This window comes from Mesoplodon bidens (genome assembly GCF_964165515.1).
Source record: "Mesoplodon bidens genome assembly, chromosome: 15".
In the NCBI taxonomy this organism is placed as follows: domain Eukaryota; kingdom Metazoa; phylum Chordata; class Mammalia; order Artiodactyla; family Ziphiidae; genus Mesoplodon; species Mesoplodon bidens.
In genome coordinates this window covers 23,718,451-23,738,272 of record NC_138171.1, presented here as the reverse complement: position 1 = coordinate 23,738,272, position 19,822 = coordinate 23,718,451, and the positions used below count along the sequence as shown (strand labels likewise).

Below are 19,822 nucleotides of genomic sequence, written 5' to 3'. Positions count from 1 at the left end.
TTCTTCCTAAGCCTCCATTCCCTGTCTCATTTCCCTATAGCCCTGAGACCATCCATGTGTAGATATATATTCATGGATAGAATTTTTTATGTTGTTGAATTTATAGTATATTCCTTAATGGTTTGTCCTTTGCATCTCTGATAGATATTTACCCCTACATCAAGATAATCAAGATAATTTCTAATACATCTTTTTTAAAGACACATAGTGGGAATTCCTTGGTGGTCCAGTGGTTAGGACTCAGCGCTCTCACTGCTGGGCCCTGGGTTCGATAGCTGGGCCCTGGGTTCGATATCTGGTCGGGAAACTAAGATCCTGCAAGCTGTATGGTGGGGCGAAAAAAAGAAAAAAGACACATGGTGATGACTTGTGTGACATACATTGTTGTGGAAGTGGGTTGTACACATTCCTAGCTGGATAACTGGAATATCACTCATTTCACTATCAAGAATGCATGTAAGTGAGAATAACATTATAGGAATAATCTTGAAAGCATTTCTATTTCTTAAGCTATAAATAAATCACAGATTTTAAGTGTTACAAGTAAAGATGACTTGTAACACATCTTGCAACTGTGGAGTTATATTTTGGGGGAATCTATAGTGGGTAACTTGCAATCTCTATCAAAATTATAAATGCATATACCCCTGTGGCTCAGTTCTCCCATATCAGAGAATAGACTACAGTTCTGTCTGCACACATGTGTACAACTATTTCTAAATGGAACATAGTTTTTAAATTGCCAGGGATTGGAAACAACCCAAATGTCCTTAAATAGGGGACTGATTAAGCAAGTTTTAGTGTATCCACACAAGAAATACTATGTAGCAGTAAAATAAAACAAGATAATGAGAAAGTTATTTTTATACCATTTTACAAAATGTGCAAGGTGCCCAAAGTGTGTTTAGTGGCAAAATTAAGGTGGAGAACACCATGTATCAATGCTTTCTTTTGTGTAAAAAGTTCAGAATATATTGGAACTTATATTCAGCTTTGCTTATACTCATAAAGAAATACTGAAAGGATTCATAAGAAAGTAAGAGTTGGTGGTGCAGTGGTTAGGACCCATGGCGATTACCAATGGAAACAAGACAAATGAGGAAGACTTTGTATTGTATACCTTTTATATAATTTCTGGCATTCGAATCATGGGATAGCATGACTATTTAAAATTAAATTACAAGAAATCTGGGGAGTGAACTGGAGTCTAGCAGATTTTTAGAGACTGTTTCTTTAATTGACTTCTTTATAGCTTCCTTTCCAGTAGTCCCTGGGGCTAAACTCCTCCCCCTTTCTCTTTATCTCTAAACTGGCAAAAGTTTCAACCCACAAGAGACAAGTATTAAATATGCTTAAATTACAGGGAACAGTGCTAGGTACTGGGACTCCCAAGGGACAAAGGAGAACAGAACATAGTCCCTGCCCTTGAAGTGGTCCAGGTGGATTTTATCACTCTCTTTAGTGGCTATAACAAGAACAAAAAACGTCCTTCTCTCCCTGCTCCTACCCCCTCCTTATAATCTTGCAGAACGCTGGAAATATATTGGAATTCCTACTTAACTCTCCTCCCCCTCACTTGGAGAGCAGTAAGGCTTGAGGAGCTCAGGAACTTTCCATCAGGCCCAGATTGGAGAGACCTCAGACCAGGGCAAAGACTCAACCCACTTCCCTTGGGCCCCTGGTGCCTTGTGGAGGTTCTTGGACCTCAGATGCTGCTGTGACTGTGGTTTCCGACTTCCTGAGTTCTCACACTCAGCTTGGTGCTGCAGATGTCATACCCCTGTTCCTGCTTTGGAGACTGACATGCTCAGGCTTGGTGATACTCTGAGTACATGGGATCTGTGGGTGTGAGTCACAGTCAAGGGGCTTGCTTTTCTGTTTTAATTTTCCCCTTTTCCCTTGACAGACTGATTGTAAATGCCTTGGGGTTGCATAAGGGCAGAGTATAAAGGTTTGCTGGGTAGAGGTTGAGAAAGATCAGTTTTCTAATTGAATATCCTGTCTCAGGTCTTTAATTCTGCTTTTCTTTAGCTAGGGACATTGAATACTCTAGACAATGAATCTAGTAAGAAAGCAATTGGAAAATCATTTATATAGAACTATGCAGTTTACAGTACACTCTCACATATTATTTAACTTAATCGTGACAATTCTTTGAATGAGGGTAAATATCATCCCATTTTACAGTTGAAGAAAAGTGATGCTTAGGGAGAGAAAGGACACTTCCATGCAGGTATTGAATATCTCTGGTGCTACAGTATATTCTCGTGTGTATGTAGGGTTTCATTGTGGAGCTGTCATCTTATGTGCTGGGACCACAATTCTGAAATGGTTGGAGGGATTCTACTCTCTGGAGATGAGGCTGCTGTACATTCATTCTATCACTTGTTCACTCAGTCACAACTGTTAATTGAATGCCTATCTAGACAAAGAAAGGTTCTAGGTAAGAAAGAATTGGGAGGTTGAGACCAACTACTAGTGAGATGCGGGGGAGGACCTTAAGACAGAATGATAGAAGCTGCTAAAGAGGCAGTGGTGAGACCTGGAGTTTAGACCAGAACTTTTCAAACTGGGGTTCTGTGACTAGCAGCCCAGGACTGTTCAGTTCAGAAGCAAGCAAGCCAGGTTTCTGCAGGGTTTTTTTGTTTTTTTAATTTGTTTATTTTATTTATTTTTTGTTGCATTGCGTCTTCGTTGCTCCATGCAGGCTTTCTCTGGTTGTGGTGAGCAGGAGCTACTCTTTGTTACAGTGCGCGGGCTTCTCATTGCAGTGGCTTCTCCTGTTGTGCAGCATGGGCTCTGGGCACACGGGCTTCAGTAGTTGTGGTACTTGGGCTCAGTAGCTGTGGCACTCGGGCTCAGTAGTTGTGGCTCGCGGGCTCTAGAGTGCAGGCTCAGTAGTTGTGGCGCATGGGCTTAGCTGCTCCGTGGCATGTGGGATCTTCCTGGACCAGGGCTCGAACCTGTGTTCCCTGCATTGGCAGGTGGATTCTTAACCACTGCGCCACCAGGGAAGCCCTCCACAGGTTTTTTAATCAGGAAAAGCTTAACTCCCAAGGTATTTCATTCATACTTGTATGAAGTTATTTTTGTCTGGCCAGCATCAGTCCTCCCCCTCTCTTTTCATTTGGGGGGATATCCTTAGGGGCAAATCGTTTCTCTCTTCCCCTGGCAGCCTAGACTAATCCATGTGACCTGAGATTGACCAATCAACATCAGCTCCCCGCCAAGACTTTGCCTTTTGAGTGAGTGACTCAAAGACAAAGGGATGTTAGGATTGAATCCCAGCTGTGATGTGTGGTGCTGCTGGCTGCAGAAGCTGCTGTTTCTTGCTTCTTGCTGGAGCTGCTCTGTGCTGCTTATTTTCCAAGGCTGCCCTCCTGTGCATGCTCTGGGCCCCCAAAGATCCTTGTAATACATGTTTCTTTTGTTTGTACTTGCAACAGTGTCCATGTTTGTATTTGCAACAGACAAAAAGAATTTTAACTTACAAATTGTGATGATTTCTTTACCAGGATGTAAACTCCTTGAGAGCAGGGCCTAAATCTCATTCTGTTCTGTGTCTTTTTTTTTGGCTGCACCGCCAGCATGTGGGATCCGACCCACCAGGGATCAAACCCGTTCCCCCTGCAGTGGAAGCATGGAGTCTTAACCACGGGACCGCCAATGAAGTCCCCTGCTCTGTGTCTTTGATGCTCAGCTCAAGCCTGGGTCTCTATATGTGCAGGTTGAATAAGTAAAGAAACATGTTATATTTGTATGGGGCTATGGATTCGTGGCATGACTTCGGTTGCGGGGCAAAAAAATTCTCTATATGCTACAATAGCCACTAAAATCTGAGCAATTTCATGTCAATAAACATAAACCCAGAGGATCCTGGGAATGTCCTTTCTTTCTGTATCTGAGCCCTTATCCGAGTTCATGTAGGTACTTTTGGTCCTCAAATTCCAGAAGGTGTTTTTATTTTTTTTTTAAATATGGAACACTTCGGGCTTCCCTGGTGGCGCAGTGGTTGAGAGTCCGCCTGCTGATGCAGGGGACACGGGTTCGTGCCCCGGTCCGGGAAGATCCCACATGCCACGGAGCGGCTGGCCCCGTGAGCCATGGCCGCTGAGCCTGAGTGTCCGGAGCCTGTGCTCCGCAACGGGAGAGGCCACAACAGTGAGAGGCCCACGTACTGCAAAAAAAAAAACAACAACAACAACCCCCCCACACACAAAAATATATATATATGGAACACTTCACTAATTTGCATGTTATCCTTGGGCAGGGGCCACACTAATCTTCTCTGTATGGTTACAACTTTTGCATATGTGTTGTCAAAGTGTGTACAGCTGAACCTTTTGTCCCTGGTTTCCTAGAAGCTCTCCCTAAGCACCTCCTTCTGCCCTGACTACATCAGCTCAGGAAATCCTCTCTTCAGCCTCCAGTCCAGATTTGAAAAGACCACTCCTATGGAGCCAGGTCATTAAAGAAGAATCTACTCATTATTTTCAATTATTATTTTTTCCCCAAATATTCTCTTTCCTTTCATTCCTTCCACAGATACATAATGAGCATCTACTATTTGTCAGATTCTGACAATTCAGTAGATACAAGATAGTTCCTAACTCTAATTTGGGGGGAAAAGACAAATAAAACCAAGAGAACAAACAAATTAAATAATTAAAAAGTATGTTAAGTGCTCTGATGAAAATGAACAGTGATAAGGTAGAGAGCAATTGCCCTGTACGAGGCAGGAGATCAAGGGGAGCATTTTCTAGCTAATGTAGTCAAAGAGGACCTCACCGAGGAGATGACAAACTGAAACCTGTTAAAGGGTTAGTTTTGCAAAAAAGCAACAGCCTAGTCAATGGCCCAGTGCCTGGACAGAGCTTGGAGAGAACCATAGAAAATGATAGCAAGTCAATGTGGCCAGAGAAATAGCAAGGGTGGAGGATGTGATGGAGAGATTGGTGGTTCTAAGCAGGGCAGTGACATGATTACATTTACATTTAAAATGTGCAATCTAGCTGCCCTATTTTTCTAAAGTAAAAGTCATTATTGCCTTCCTAAATAACAAATGTTAAGCATTCCTCTTTGGAACTTCCCACGTCCTACTGGGAAAACATCTCAGACCCTTGGGGGGTGGCTGCAACTCTGACCTGGTCCCCTGAGGCAGAATACTGCTCCTCTCCACACCAGCAATTGGAATCCTTTCCTAGGAGCTAATGCAGTGAAGCGGAGTGGGGGGATGAGTGCAAAGGCCCTGAGGCGGAAAGGAACCTGGCTTGTTTGAGGACTTGAAAGATGCTGAGAACTGAGAATGTGGGGGAGCTGAATGCGTGCCAATGTGAGAGAGGAAAGTTAGGTACAGACTCCGAAGAGCCTGGCTCACAGTGAAGATTTAGATCTTAATCTGAAGAACAGTGGGCAACGGGCTTTGAGCAGGGGATGGCGGTGAATATAGTTTCGTTTTGAAAAGCTCCCGCTGTCTGAGTGTGAATGGATTGGAAGGGGAAAGAGTAATTGTATGGAGAGGACAACCATCATCTAGGAGAGAGGTGATGGTGGACTAAACTGGAGTGCTGGCAGCAGGATGGAGAGAAGTAGGAGGCTTCGAGATGCATTCAGGAGGCAAAATTAACAGGTGATGGATAGTGTCCAGTCCTGGCCTTCGTGTGATCACAGTGGATACGAGTGAGAGGGGACTTCGTGCTCCGGACCCGGGAGAAGGCCTGTTCCCGCGCGTCAGGGCAGTGGGCGTGTCCCGCCCGAGCCGTCGCCACGGTGATCGGGTGGGGCGGGGCCGAGGGCGGGGCAGCTGAGGCGCTGCGTCACTCGGTGGAGTCGATGGTGCGTGTGTGTGGGGGGCGGGGGATACGCTGGGCGCGTCCCCGGGGTCACGTGGTGCGCAGCACGCAGAGTCCTTCAGTCGGTTGGACCCGGAGCGGAGCAGCCGGAGCGGGGCTGTGAGGTGAGCTCGCAGCAAGGCGCGGCGAGGTGAAGGCGGCTGGCTGGGGCAGGGTCGGGTCAGGTCGGGCCGGGCCCGGCCCGCGTCGCGCGCGCGCCGTGCGGGCGGGGACGGTGACGGACGCCACCGCTGCTCCGGTCTCCTACCCGGCCCCGCTCCCCGCCTGGCCCGGCTCGCCCAGCCGGGAGGGAGGCCCGGGGACCGCTGCTGAGAGCGTGGCGGGCGTGCGGGCGGCGCCCAATCCCTAGGGCTGCCCGCAGGAGTGACGGTGGCTGCGGCCAATCAGCGGCTCCCGAGGGGGCTGGGCCGCGGGGTGCGGGGCCCGGGGCGCGGAGCGGGCCGTGTTGGGGGTGGGGTGTAGGCGCTAGGGCCGGAGCCTGAGCTGTGTGGCCCTCGAGAGCTCCACCAGCAACCCCTGCCGTTGCCTTGTGCTTTGGGAACGCGTTTTCTTTTATTGACTCTTTTATCCTATTCTGGGGAGCACACCCCTTTCTCAAGCACCAGACTATGGGAGTGTCCCCTTTCTCTATAGTTTTTAGAAATTGTGGTCGGTGCACCCCCTTTCTTAAGCTCCAGCCCTGGGATGTTATCTAAATTTCCAAAGCCTGCCCAACTGAGGATGTATCCCTTGACCCACGACCCCCAAACTGGGAGGACACTCCCTTTTCGAGCCTCCAGTCTGAGTAAGCATCCCCTTTCAAATTTTGGGGTTCTTCCCATTAGCGAGTCTTAAATCTGGGGTCCAATAACCAAAGTTTTGGGGGTACTTATATTCGCACAAAATCGAGGAAGAATTCCCTTTTCCAGGCCCCAAATCTGGCAACGTGCTTTCCGGAATTTCTTAAATTTAGGGGCCGCTTCCTTTCCCTGCTCTTTCAAAATCTGGGAGTGCACCTCATTTCCAGAGTCTACTTAAAATGAGATCCAAATCCTGAAATTTTAGGATACATATTTGTATTTACACAAGGGAATTCACTACTTTTTCCAGTCACTCTATTCTTGGGGTTGCACCGTTTTTCATGAGTTCTCTAAATCCGACCACCTTATTTCCTGGGGGAGACTTTTCATATCTGAAAGTGTATTTGTTTCCTGTGCCCTCCACATGTACAGCATGCACTACTTTTGGTTACACAACTCTTAGGGTGCATCAACCTTCCTGGTGCTTGTTAAATCTGGGATGGCGCACCTTTTTTCTGAGTTCGTTCATTTCCATACGATGGTCCAAGGTTCTTGAGCTTTTCTGCCATCCAAGATATTTTCTTTCCTCAGCTTCCTTCCCTCTTTGGAACCCCATTACCCTTTAGGTGCTCTCCCTGTCAGGGCAGTGCACCTATTTCCTCTTCCTTCCTCTGGTGAATAAATACCTTCAGCACCACACTTTCTCTGCTTCTGTAGCCTTTTTTCTGTGCACACTTCCTAGTCTTACCTCCTGAAGTCCCCTCCCCCTAGGGGAGGATCTCCCCGCCCATCCTAAAGGGGTTGCCTGCATGTTGTCTCCCATATGTCTACTTTATCTTTTACTTTTCTGCTAACAGGAGCTCTTTTCTCTTGGCTTGCCCTATCCCCTGGCATTTTTCTGGTTTCTTTCTTTCTTTGGACACTGCTCTGCTTATTGGTGGCTGTAAAGATTTTCCCATTTCCTCCCCTTGCTCTGGAAGTGGCTTCAAGTCCAGGGCTGCCTGACTCCCCAGCGCTGGATTTAAACTGGAAAGGAATCCCCTTGCCTTTCTTTGGTTATTCACAGGGCTCTTAATCCTCCTGGTGGTTTGCTTCCTATAAGATTCTGGCTAGATGGATACTGTTTTCTCCTTTGCTTTATTTCCCTTCGTTGGAAAAAAACAAAACCAAAAAACCCTCAAGAGATTCTTTAGTCTTGTTTCCAACTCATACGCTTCCTCCCTACATTGGCTTTTTTCCTTCCTTTTATCAAGAAAGGAGGTCATTTGGAGAAATCTGTTGGTCACTCTTTTTTTTGTTGTTGTTGTTCCTGGGGAAGAAGAGGGAGATGGGTATTTACCTCTCCCCGTAATCCTCTCACTTATCTGCCAAGCCTTGCCCCCAACCCCCTCCTTAAAATCTGCAAATGTCTGAGACCTCTCCTCTCTTAAGAGCCTCTCAGTAGGTTCTTTCTTTTGTATTTCCCTCTATCTTTCCAGATCTTACTCAGGGCTTCTCAGCGGGAGCGAACCAGATTAATTTCTCCACAGCTGGAATCTCAAGTGCTTATGGGATAATGACACCTCTGACCTTTCTCCCTTTTGGGAAGTACTTGAGTGTGCAGCTGTATGAGGCCTCAGTGCGGGAGAGAGTTTGAGCCCGAGAAGCTACCCTGGCAGGACAAGGCAGAAAAATACTGCATTTTCAGGACCACGTCCTTCTGAATCTCATTTGAAGATTGGATGTTTGCCAAGCACCTGCTTCTTAGGGATGCCGGGGGATTTAATGATACTCCCAGGAACCTGTAGGAATTAATGGGGCTTGTGGTGAAGTGCTCTGAACTCAGTGTTGGAACTTGAATAAAATAAATCATTATTGTATTTTCAGAACAACTAAGCTGTTTTAAATTTCATGTGCATGAAAACGCTAGAGCTGTGTTATTTCAGGAAGTGAAATGGATCCCACATTTATATCATGTGGTCATTAGTAAGTACCAAATTCATTAAAAAGCATTGGAGGTCTGTCTGAGCAGTACCTAATAAAATATGGTATACAGAAAGTGAGCAGGTACTTTGTCTCTTATTTGCCTGTTTGGTACTTTGTCTGTGTAGTGCTATATATAGTCCACCCTTAAAGTATTCTGCACCAGTGCTGCTCAAACTTGAATGTGCAAATAAATCACCTGGGGTGGGGAGTGTCTTGCTAAAATGCTGATTCTAATCCAGTGGTTTAGGGTGGGGCCTGAGTATATTCTTTTCTCATTCCCAGGTGATATTAATATTTCTGAACTACACTTTAAGTAGTTAGGTTCTGTGCACAAAGTTAAAGATTTCTCTTTGAAAATAGGAAGGTGGTGGTTAGCTTTAAGCTGGGACATTATTTTCCATTCTCTCTTTATCTAGACGCACACTCCTTAGAGTTTGTACAAGTCCCCTTTGGAGGACTACTATTTATATTCATTTGTAGTTACTCTAGCATTAAACTTTTAAAATCATGGCTGGAACTTCTCCAGGAGTTTGATTCCTATGTATTTTGTCAAATTTAAATGCTTAATTATTTCTTGGGACCTCCCTGGTGGTGCAGTGGTTAAGAATCTGCCTGCCAATGCAGGGGACATGGGTTCGAACCCTGGTCTGGGAAGATCCCACATGCCGTGGAGCAACTCAGCCTGTGTGCCACAACTACTGAGCCTGCGTGCCACAGCTACTGAGCCCACACGCCACAACTACTGAAGCCCGCGTGCCTAGAGCCCGTGCTCTGCATCAAGAGAAGCCACTGCAATGAGAAGCCTGTGCACTGCAACGAAAAGTAGCCCCTGCTCGCTGCAACTAGAGAAAGCCCGTGCGCAGCAATGAAGACCCAACGCAGCCAAAAACAAACAAATTTATGTAAAAAATAAATAAATAAATAAATAAATGCTTAACTATTTCTTGATTGAAGGTAAACATAACTCTTGACATAAAATCATTCTAGTAAATCCCATGTAGTAATCAGCCAGCTTGCCTCTCTGGTTCCTCATCTTTTACCCTACCATGGGTAGTGATTCTGAGATACTCCAAGTCAACAGGGTCACAGGTATGGGAATTTCCAAGGAGTCCTTCTAGGTCCTGGAAATGGGCCTGGGAGACGCAGGTGCCTGGACCCTGAATGGAAGCTACTGACTTGTCTCTGTATGGAGCTTCACAAAGGTGAATGCTGGTGTGAATGTGACATTATTCTTTGGTGGGAATCATGGCTTATGATGCTCTCTCTCCTTTTGTATTCACATCTATTTTTAAGTCTTAGTGGGTTTTTCCTTTCTAAGTGTCTTAGGTCATCTGTACCTATTTCCCTGGCTATCACCTGTCGTGGACTTTTCCCAGCATGATCCTATTCTGGGCCCTAATCAGGGCAAACCTGAATGACTAGACTATTTTGTGTCCTGGTCCTCTCCCTTCCCCCCCATCCCTCACATGAGTGTCAGATAGATCCTCTTCAGTAACGGATTTGATCTGGATTTGGCTCTAGTCCCAGCTCTTCCACTCACTATGAGACCTCAGGCAAGTTACTTAATACTACTGGACCCCATTCTCCCCATTTGTAAAGTGAGGGGCTGATTATCTCCAAGGTCTACCCTGCTCTGAGCCTTTGTTCGTGCCTTGCTTAGAAACCCAGTGTCTGTGGGAGTTTGTAGCAGATCTGATTTCCTTCACGTGCTCTTTTGGGCATGCTGCCAATCATTTGCATGTCCGAGTCACTTCTGCCACCGCCTCTTTTCTAGCCGAGGCAGCCACCTTGTCTTCACACCCAGCTTCAGCATTCTTCTGCTTCCGTGTCCTCTGCCATTTCCATGCTTTATTTCATTCAAAACTGTCTAAGCTTCTCAAAGAAGTCTTCCTTGAATTCTCCATTCAATGTTAGCTACTTCCCTGAATCACTAAGAGGGAGTCTGTAGTTGACATGCAATTTTGTTTACTTGGAAGTTCTCTTATCTGATGTGTATTTTAAAAATGTTTTTCCCTCCTCCTCACCCCAGCTTTCTTTTTTGCTTTGAATTAGCAGAGTAGGTACAATGAAATTTAAAAATGAAGCAGGTAGTTTGCCTTTTGCTGGAGTTTGGGGAAAATGAATGTAATGCTTTTAGCCATCTTCTCTCAAGGTCTCAAGGAAATCAGCTAGCTGGTTCTTCATCCTGGATTTTAAAGGTGCTTAAACACCCTATCAAATTTGAAAGTGTATCCTAAGTTCAAACTTCATTTTTTTTAAACAAATTTATTTATTTTATTTATTTATTTTTGGCTGCATTGGGTTTTCGTTGCTGCGCGTGGGCTTTCTCTAGTTGCGGCGAGCGGGGGCTACTCTTCCCTGCGGCGTGTGTGCTTCTTATGGCTTCTCTTGCTGCGGAGCACAGGCTCTAGGCATGCGGGCTTCAGTATTTGTGGCTCGCGGGCTCTAGAGCACCGGCTCAGTAGTGGCGCGCGGGCCCAGTTGCTCTGCAGCATGTGGGATCTTCCCGGACCAGGGATCGAACCCGTGTCCTGTGCATTGGCAGGCGGATTCTTTTTTTTTTTGGCGGTACGCGGGCCTCTCACTGTTGTGGCCTCTCCCGTTGCGGAGCACAGGCTCCGGACGTGCAGGCTCAGCGGCCATGGCTCACAGGGCCAGCCACTCCGCGGCAGGTGGGATCTTCCCGGACTGGGGCATGAACCCGTGTCCCCTGCATCGGCAGGCGGACTCTCAACCACTGCGCCACCAGGGAAGCCCCGGCAGGCGGATTCTTAACCACTGCGCCACCAGGGAAGCCCCCCAAACTTCATTTAAAAATTACTTCTAAATGCTCTTCCTTCTAGGAACACACTCAGCCACAAAACCTGACAAGAAGTTGCTAAGGACAATGATAAGAAATTTAAATTTTAAATAACTTCATCAGTGAGTAAAGCTAACAATTCTTTGAGAGCACCTGATTATTCTCAAGGGCAGCTGCTGATGTTGCCTGGAAATCAGGGATCAAAGATGTATATAACCTAATCCCCCTTCCTCATCTTTCTAGGAAGTGATGGGATGTTTACATGTTTCTTGATAAACGTTCTTTTTTTTTTTTGATAAACATACTTTAAACCAAAATGTGTGTTTAGTCAGAGCCTCCTTGGTTAGACTGTAAGCTTGGAGAGGGAGGGTGCTGTCCCTGTCTTATTCATCTCAGCAACTGACCTTTACAGGTTGTTGATTAACTTTGGGGTAACTTGTTGAAAATTGAAACCTTGATTTGTAATAATGCTGTGACAACTTTACTAGATCTTGTGCTAGGTATCAACTGTCCTTTGCTTTGTTTGGCCAAATAATGGAAGAGGTGAGCTTGTAGAAATCCTGTAAAATTTTAGCAGCTGGGTATGAGTCACCAAACATAAATAGGGCAGTTGTATGAAAGGGTGGCGGTTCCTGAATCAGTGGACTTAGGGGAAGGAAGAAGAGGAGGGGCCTGGGAAAGGATTTTAAATGATGGTTTTATTTGGTAAGAGCTTTTCTCTTGTCAGGAACATAATCCTAAGATTTTAAAGACTGACTCCCAGGCATCTTAGATGATGTAAGAGGTCTCATCTTGTCCTAGTAGAGACCTGATTTTCAAGAGGTCTCTTTTTCCTGTGGAAAGGGCACATGGCTAGATGGATTGACGTGCCTTCCTTGCTTATCCAGGTGCTGGGATTTTGTGGAACCCTAGCCTGGAAATGTGGGCATTTTAGTTAGCATTGTTTGGAGCACTCTATTAGGTCTTATTGAATCTTTACAATTTATCCATTATCTTCATCTTATAGACAGGAAAACTGAGATTAAGTAATTTATTTGTCCAAGGTCATTTGGCTAATGACCCAGGTTGCTTTGCCTGCAAGCCTGGTGCCCTTACATCCTTCTCTCTACAGCTGCCTTACCTTTCTCCCTCAATGTTTGAATAAGTCACATTAGTCACAGTATCAAACAGGGCAGCCTGGAACGCAGGACTGAGGCACTGTTGGGAGAAGAGGTGGCCTTGCCACCTCATCTCAGATTCTGTTCCTGACCATGTAAACATCTCTTAATTGTAAAAGCCAAACTCTCCCAGCTGAGGCTGCATTTCTCCCCTTCTTGAGGCCCTGGTGCGTGGCTGGTTTGGTCTGCTTGACAATCTCTAAGTCTCATGGAGTGGTGAATGCTGTCCAAAGTGCTTTGTTGAGTAGGACGTCGGTCATGCTGTGACCTATATGAGAATTATACATCTACAATTCAGAAAGGCAAGATAGTTTAAGAGGCCACCTTTCATGTCCAGGCTGCGTGGTATGTAGCGGTGAAGGACCAGAATTTGGAGGCAGAATGCCCGAGTTTGCATTCTCGCATCTGCCACTCTGTTGGGGCTACATGTCACTTGGGCATGGGGCTCAAACATCTTGGGACCCTCCCTGTAGCACAGACGTTGGAGGCAGACTTCCAGCATGGCAAGTTTCTAACATATCTGGACCTCTGTTTTCTTTCTCAAGTATCATCATAACTACCTCACATCTATCATTGTAAGTATCAGTAAATGTTACCCTTTTCTCTCCATTTCCTAATCTGTAAAATGGGAAGAAGAAAATCTAATTTATAAGATTATTAAAACTTGGTGAGCTGTGAAGATTTGAGTATATGTTACCATTATTTTGTTTTATTCCTCTTACAAAATGTTTGTAAAATCCCCTATGTTAATTGTGGTTTTTTTATACTTGAAGTATAGTTGATTTACAATGTGGTGTTAATTTCTGCTGTACAGCAGTGATTCAGTTATACATATGTATATTTTTATTTATTTATTTATTTTATGCGGTATGTGGGCCTCTCACTGTTGCGGCCTCTCCCGTTGCGGAGCACAGGCTCCAGATGTGCAGGCCCAGCGGCCATGGCTCACGGGCCTAGCTGCCCCGCGGCATGTGGGATCCTCCCGGACCGGGGCACGAACCCGTGTCCCCTGCATCGGCAGGCGGACTCTCAACCACTGTGCCACCAGGGAAGCCCCTATACATATATATATATATACATTCTTTTTTTTAATATTCTTTTCCATTATGGTTTATCATAGAATACTGAATATAGTTCTCTGTGCTATGCAGTAGGACCTTGTTGTTCAAAGGCCTTATGTTTTTCAATTTTCTAATTTTTTTGGCTGCATCTTGCGGGATCTTAGTTCCCGGACCAGGGATCAAACCCGGGGCCCCCTATCCACTGGACTGCCAGGGAATTCCCTCAAAGGCCTTACTTTTAAATGCAGTATAAATACAGTGGGTTTTGGAGGAGGTCCTGCTTCTCAAATCCCAGCTCTTCTCCTAGCCAGGTGACCATCGGCAAGTTATTTGCTCTAAGCCTCCTTTCCCTCCTCTGTAAAATGGGATAATACTGCCAACTTCTCTGCATTGTTGGGAATGAGATATTTGTCAAGGATTTAGCCTGTGGTGAAAACTCAGTAAAAGTTAGCCACTTTCTGGTGTTAATAATAAAGACCAGGAACAAAAGTTAATACTTAAAGAATAACGTAATTAATTGACTTAAATAATTTTAATTTATCTTTAAAGCCCCATGGGCAGTGAATCAGTTGTAATTTAGGAAAATGTCTTTGGAGGTCCCATGGGGTATTGACTCTATCTCCAAATTGTTTTCCTTTGTAATATAGTGATGCCTCAATTAAGGAATCCTGTAAGAACAGTTTAGTCAGGTATATTTAAAAAAAGATTCCCTTCCCTAAAAGGAACCCACACAAACCCGCTCCAGAGCTGCCTTCCACCATTTATAGACTGGAGCCCTCCCTGTGACTGAAAACCGAGTACAGCTTTTCTTAGACTCCAGGGGCGGAATTGTGGTCTGTCTTCAGGGGCGAACTCGTTCCCTGTGCTTTGCCTTCCTCCCCCTTCCCCCATGGAGTGATAACAGTTCCTACATTTACCTGTGGATAGCACTTTTCAAAGAGCCTCCATATGATTGTCTCCTTGAATCCCTGTCCCTTAAGGTGGGTGATACAGGTCTCTTTCCTATCTTTCTTCCTTTTTTGACAGAGGAAGCTGAGGTTATCTCATTTAACAAGCATCTGACTGCCAAGTAAGGGCGCTGCTTGTTAGTTGCTGGGGATGCGTATGAGGAGTTAAATGCCTGAGGAGAGAGAGGCTCAGAAACAGGCAATTTCAATGTAGGGTGCTGGATTGTGGTCCAGATGGCAGGCAAAGCTGCCATGGGCGAATAATGGAGTGGGCCCTGGCCCAGCGCCCTTGGCAAGGTGCTGATGGCTGAGCCCAGTCTGAAGGACCAGGGAGAGGAAGCATCATTGCAAGGAGTCTTGGTGTGTGGGCGGCATGAGAGCTTACTGTGTGCTAGGCTCTGTGCTAAGTAATTTTTTTTTTTTTTTTTTTTGCGATACGCGGGCCTCTCACTGTTGTGGCTTCTCCCGTTGCGGAGCACCGGCTCTGGACGCGCAGGTTCAGCGGCCATGGCTCACAGGCCCAGCCGCTCCGTGGCATGTGGGATCCTCCCGGACCGGGACACAAACCCACGTCCCCTGCATTGGCAGGCGGACTCCCAACCACTGCACCACCAGGGAAGCCCTGTGCTAAGTAATTTTTATCTTCACAGCACCTGTATGAAGTAGGTATTGGTACTATCCCCATTTTACAGGTAAGGAGCCTGAGGCTCAGAAAGGAAATGACTTGTGCAAGGTTATCTGGAAAATGGTGGAGCTGGGGTCCAAACCCAGGCAGTCTCATTTCGGAGTTCTGGCTCATAACCACCATATGCCGCTGGCCCTCTGCAGAGCTTGTCTGCTCCTCTCCTTGTAAGCTCCCGTTTCTAACAAGCCCCGGTTTGGTTTGGTCATAATGGCTAGCTCACTGATGGCCTTGATGCTGCACTAGTAGTTTGAAGTCTGTTCTGTAGGGGAACTACTGAGCTTTTTTTTTTTTTCTTCATTTGAGATATAATTGACATATAACCTGAAGTGTTTTAAACAGAGGAGTCTTATGATCAGATTTGTGCTTTAGAAATATTACTGTAGCAGCACTGATGAAGAGTAGCCACAGTGCAGTAGTTGGCTAGTCAGATTACCTGAGTTCAGCTCCTTGACACAATACTTGGTAGCTTTGTCATTTGGGCAGCTTACTTTCTGAACCTTACTTTTGCACCTCTGAAACAGGAGTAATAGTAATCCTTATTACAAACCTATGAGGTAGATGCTAAATGAGACGATGTATATGTAAAGCACTTAGAATACTGTATGTTGTAAAATAAGCACTCAGAAGTCAGTCTGTAAGACAATATTGTTTTGGATCTGGGGATGGTGTGGCTGGAGGTTTTGAGCTCCTTTGAGAGTTGTTGCAGTAATCGGATTAGAACTGATGGGAACCTGAACTGGGCAACCACTGGGCAATGGGAGAAACCTAGAAGTAGGTGTGACAAAATGGTGACTGAGAGTGAGATGCAAGGGTGATGCCCATGTTTCTAGCTTGGCACATTGGCCAGTCTTGGAGTCTTAAACTGTGATGGGAAGAAAAGGAGAAGGAACTTGTGAGGATAAGATGATTAGCTCAGTGAAGTTGAGTAATGTGCCAAAGGTTATTTAGCAAATATATTCTGGAGTCAAGCCTGGGCACTAGGCCCTTTCCATTGTTTCTGGGAAGATCCACTGATTTAACCAATTCATTCTCAGTAATTCGGAATGAACCTGTGTTTGCTGTCTGTCTGAATTTTAATTGTGGAAGGAAAAGGTTGGCTCTTAGAGAAAGTATTTCAAGTATCTGGGAAGAGGGTAAGGGAATTTTTTGGGGGGGCCTTTTTCTTTCTTCCTGCCTCCTTACTTTCCTCCCCTCTTCCCTTTGTTTCCTTCCTTACCCTCTCAAGTGAAAGAGGCTAATTCAGCTCTTTTAGTGTGACTTGGGCAAGGGCTGGAAGGAGTGGTAATGGTTGGCTTTAGACCCAGTCTTCTTTCTGTGTTGTTGAGGAGAGGATAGTGATGGAGGGGCCCTTGCTCCTACTTGAACCAACTTGTCACTTCCCTAGGACTAAAGATGTGCTCTTTTATGTTCATTGTGTTGGATACTATTTGTTAATATTGCATAATGATATTGACTGTAGTCCTTTGTGTCTGATGTCCTTTTTGCTAGTGCTACTACTATCACACAGCCATTTTATCACCAATATTGAATATTTAGTGTGTACTGTGCTAAGCACTTGACATCCATTAGCTTGCTTATCCTCAGAATCCCAGGACGTAGGGGTTATTAATCTGCTTTTATAGATGGGCAAACAAAGGGAGGCTCAGTGATTTTTCTCATCTTCACTTAGCCAGCAATGAGTGGAGCCAGAATTCGTCAGAATCTGAGTCTGAAACCTGTCTGCTCCCATCCCTAAGTACTCCCTGGCCTTCCTTCAAGACAGAACTTTGGCAGAGTCCCCTTGGAAGCTTCCTCCTGTGAGACGTAGGTGTCACTGGACCTGCTGATATTGTTTATGCTTTTCTGTAACAGTGGTGAGGGCTGCAGGGAGCATCTCCACCTCCTAGGCTCAGGGCTGTGTGGGGAGGGGAGCTCATTCCTTCCTGAGTCACCTTGCCTCTAGGACTTGCTCTCTACCTAGAATTCTCTTCCTCTGGATCTTCACATGGTGGTCTCCTTGTCATTTATTTATTTATTTTAAAGCTAGATTTATTTATTTATTTATTTGCTTATTTATTTATGTCTGCATTGGGTCTTCATGGGCTTTCTCTAGTTGCAGCGAGCGGGGAGTACTCTTGGTTACGGTGTGCAGGCTTCTCATTGCGGTGGCTTCCACGGCCTGTAGGCGCGCTGGCTTCAGTAGTTGTGGTTCGTGGGCTCTAGAGTGCAGGCTCGGTAGTTGTGTCTCATGGGCTTAGTTGCTCTGAGGCATGTGGGATCTTCCCGGACCAGGGATCGAACCTGTGGCCCCTGCATTGGCAGGCGGATTCTTAACCACTGTGCCACCACGGAAGCTCCTTGCCTTGTCTTTTAGATCTCTGCTCAGACCTCAGCTCCTCAGAGTTCTTTCTAACAGCCTTATCTAAGGTGGTCCTGCCGTGTCACTGGCTCACATTGTTTTATTGGGTTTTCCCCCACAGAACTTAGCCTCCCAGAAATGATCTTATTTGTATTTGTGTTTATCATGTTCCTGCCTTCCCCACTAGAGAACGGGGCCAGGGGTGTCTCATCCTCCCAGCATCTATCTCCAGCACCTGGCACATAGCAGGCACTCAGTAAATATTTATTGAATGAAGGAGGCATAAAGATGTTTTTTTTAGACATTTTTTAAAAATTTTTTATTTATTTACTTTTGGCTGCGTTGGGTCTTTGTTGCTGCGCGTGGGCTTTCTCTAGTCGTGTTCTCTAGTTGCGGCAAGCAGGGGCTACTCTTCGTTGCGGTGTGCGGGCTTCTCATTGCGATGGCTTCTCTTGTTGTGGAGCACGGTCTCCAGGCGCATGGGCTTCAGTAGTTGTGGCTCGTGGGCTCTAGAGTGCAGGCTTAGTCGTGGCGCACGGGCTTAGTTGCTCCGCGGCATGTGAGATCTTCCCGGACCAGGGTTCGAACCCTTGTTCCCTGCATTGGCAGGAGGATTCTTAACCACTGTGCCACCAGGGAAGCCTGAGGCATAAAGATTTAAGCTGGTCTTTCACTTGCAGTGTCCCTCAGTTTGAAAGGCACCGTCACCCTTTAATGGAGGTTGAATTTCAAGCCTGGTGTAAGCACTATTAGATTATTGTAAAGCCTGTTCTGTAGTTTCTGGTGGTTAGTAGCTGAGTAACATTCTTTATTTCATTTATTAGGCATCTGTTGAGTATCTGTCATTCCTTTCCCTAATGGAACTTAAAGTGTAGTCCTACTACGTTAGGTTTTATTTAAATATTCTCTTATTATTTTAAATATTTTTTAAAATTTTATTTATTTTTTGGTTGTGTTGGGTCTTCGTTGCTGTGTGCGGGCTTTCTCCTGTTGTGGCGAGTGGGGGCTACTCTTCACTGTAGTGCATGGGCTTCTCATTGTGGTAGCTACTGTTGTGGAGCATGGGCTCTAGGCACGCGGGCTCAATAGTTGTGGCTCGTGGGCTCTAGAGCGCAGGCTCAGTAGTTGTGGCACATGGGCTTAGTTGCTCCGCAGCACGTGGGATCTTCCCGGACCAGGGATTGAACCTGTGTCCCCTGCGTTGGCAGGCGGATTCTTAACCACTGTGCCACCAGGGAAGTCCCTCTCTTAGTATTAAACATGTAAGTTATATCTAGCTTCCCCAGCATTGTATGTAAAGAGCTATTTTTTTTTAATGTAGCTTAACCTTAAACAATTCTGTAATCTGACAATTTTTTTTTTTAAAGAAGATGTTGGGGGTAGGAGTTTATTAATTTATTTATATTTATTTTTGCTGTGTTCGGTCTTCATTTCTGTGCCAGGGCTTTCTCTAGTTGTGGCAAGCGGGGGCCACTCATTATCGCGGCCTCTCTCGTTGCGGAGCACAGGCTCCAGATGCGCAGGCTCGGTAGTTGTGGCTCACGGGCCTAGTTGCTCTGCGGCATGTGGGATCTTCCCAGACCAGGGCTCGAACCCGTGTCCCCTGCATCAGCAGGCAGATTCTCAACCACTGCGCCACCAGGGAAGCCCAAGAGCTATTGTTCTTTTCTCGTTTTCACAAATGATTTATTTTTATCCTGGACTGTATCCTTCTGATTGAAATTACTGGCTCCAAGTGTAGAAGCAATTTTACAGCTCGTTCCTTTTTTCCAGATTGAGGTATAAAATGATGGCCATGGTCAGGGCCTCAGGCAGTGGTTCAAGTGTTCCAGTTTTCTCACAGCTGGGCCATTCTTAGGTGTTGTCCTTTCTGAAAGATTAAATATTTCTGCTTGCTATATAACGGTGTAATAATTCTGTCACAACATTTGAAAAGCACCCAATTGCTTCATCTTCCTGTATTCAAACTATGTTTATGTCTAAAGGCATGAGTATAAGCATAGCATGGACTTTGGTAAGGGAAAGAGGAAGGGCCTTCAAGAAGTGGTTTATCTACCTCTGGAAAAATCCTGTTACCTGTGATAAGAGACATGTCTCCTGCCTTGGAGGACCTTGAAAGCCCCTCTGCACCTCGTTTCCTTTCTGTACAATGGGAATGTCACATTTAGTCCTAACTACATCATTTGGCAGTTGTGTAGGTCCAGAAAATAGTGTAAGGATGAAGGCCTTTTACATATT

At 45.6% G+C, this 19,822-nt stretch overlaps 1 protein-coding gene across 7 annotated transcripts in view; it reads left to right on the top strand.

Moving 5' to 3' along the window:
• Positions 1-5,875: 5,875 nt before the first annotated feature.
• The window catches only part of PHF20 (PHD finger protein 20), a 137,023-nt gene continuing 123,076 nt past the window's right edge, over positions 5,876-19,822 (top strand). For 2 of the 7 annotated variants that reach the window (XM_081255482.1, XM_081255474.1), the window contains exon 1: positions 5,876-5,956. The gene's annotated coding sequence lies outside the window, so the exon portion shown is untranslated. Of the gene's footprint in view, positions 5,957-6,485; positions 6,637-8,109; positions 8,597-16,956; positions 17,050-19,822 lie in introns of those variants that run through there. The other 5 variants (XM_081255478.1, XM_081255476.1, XM_081255475.1 and 2 more) reach the window with 5 other exon arrangements.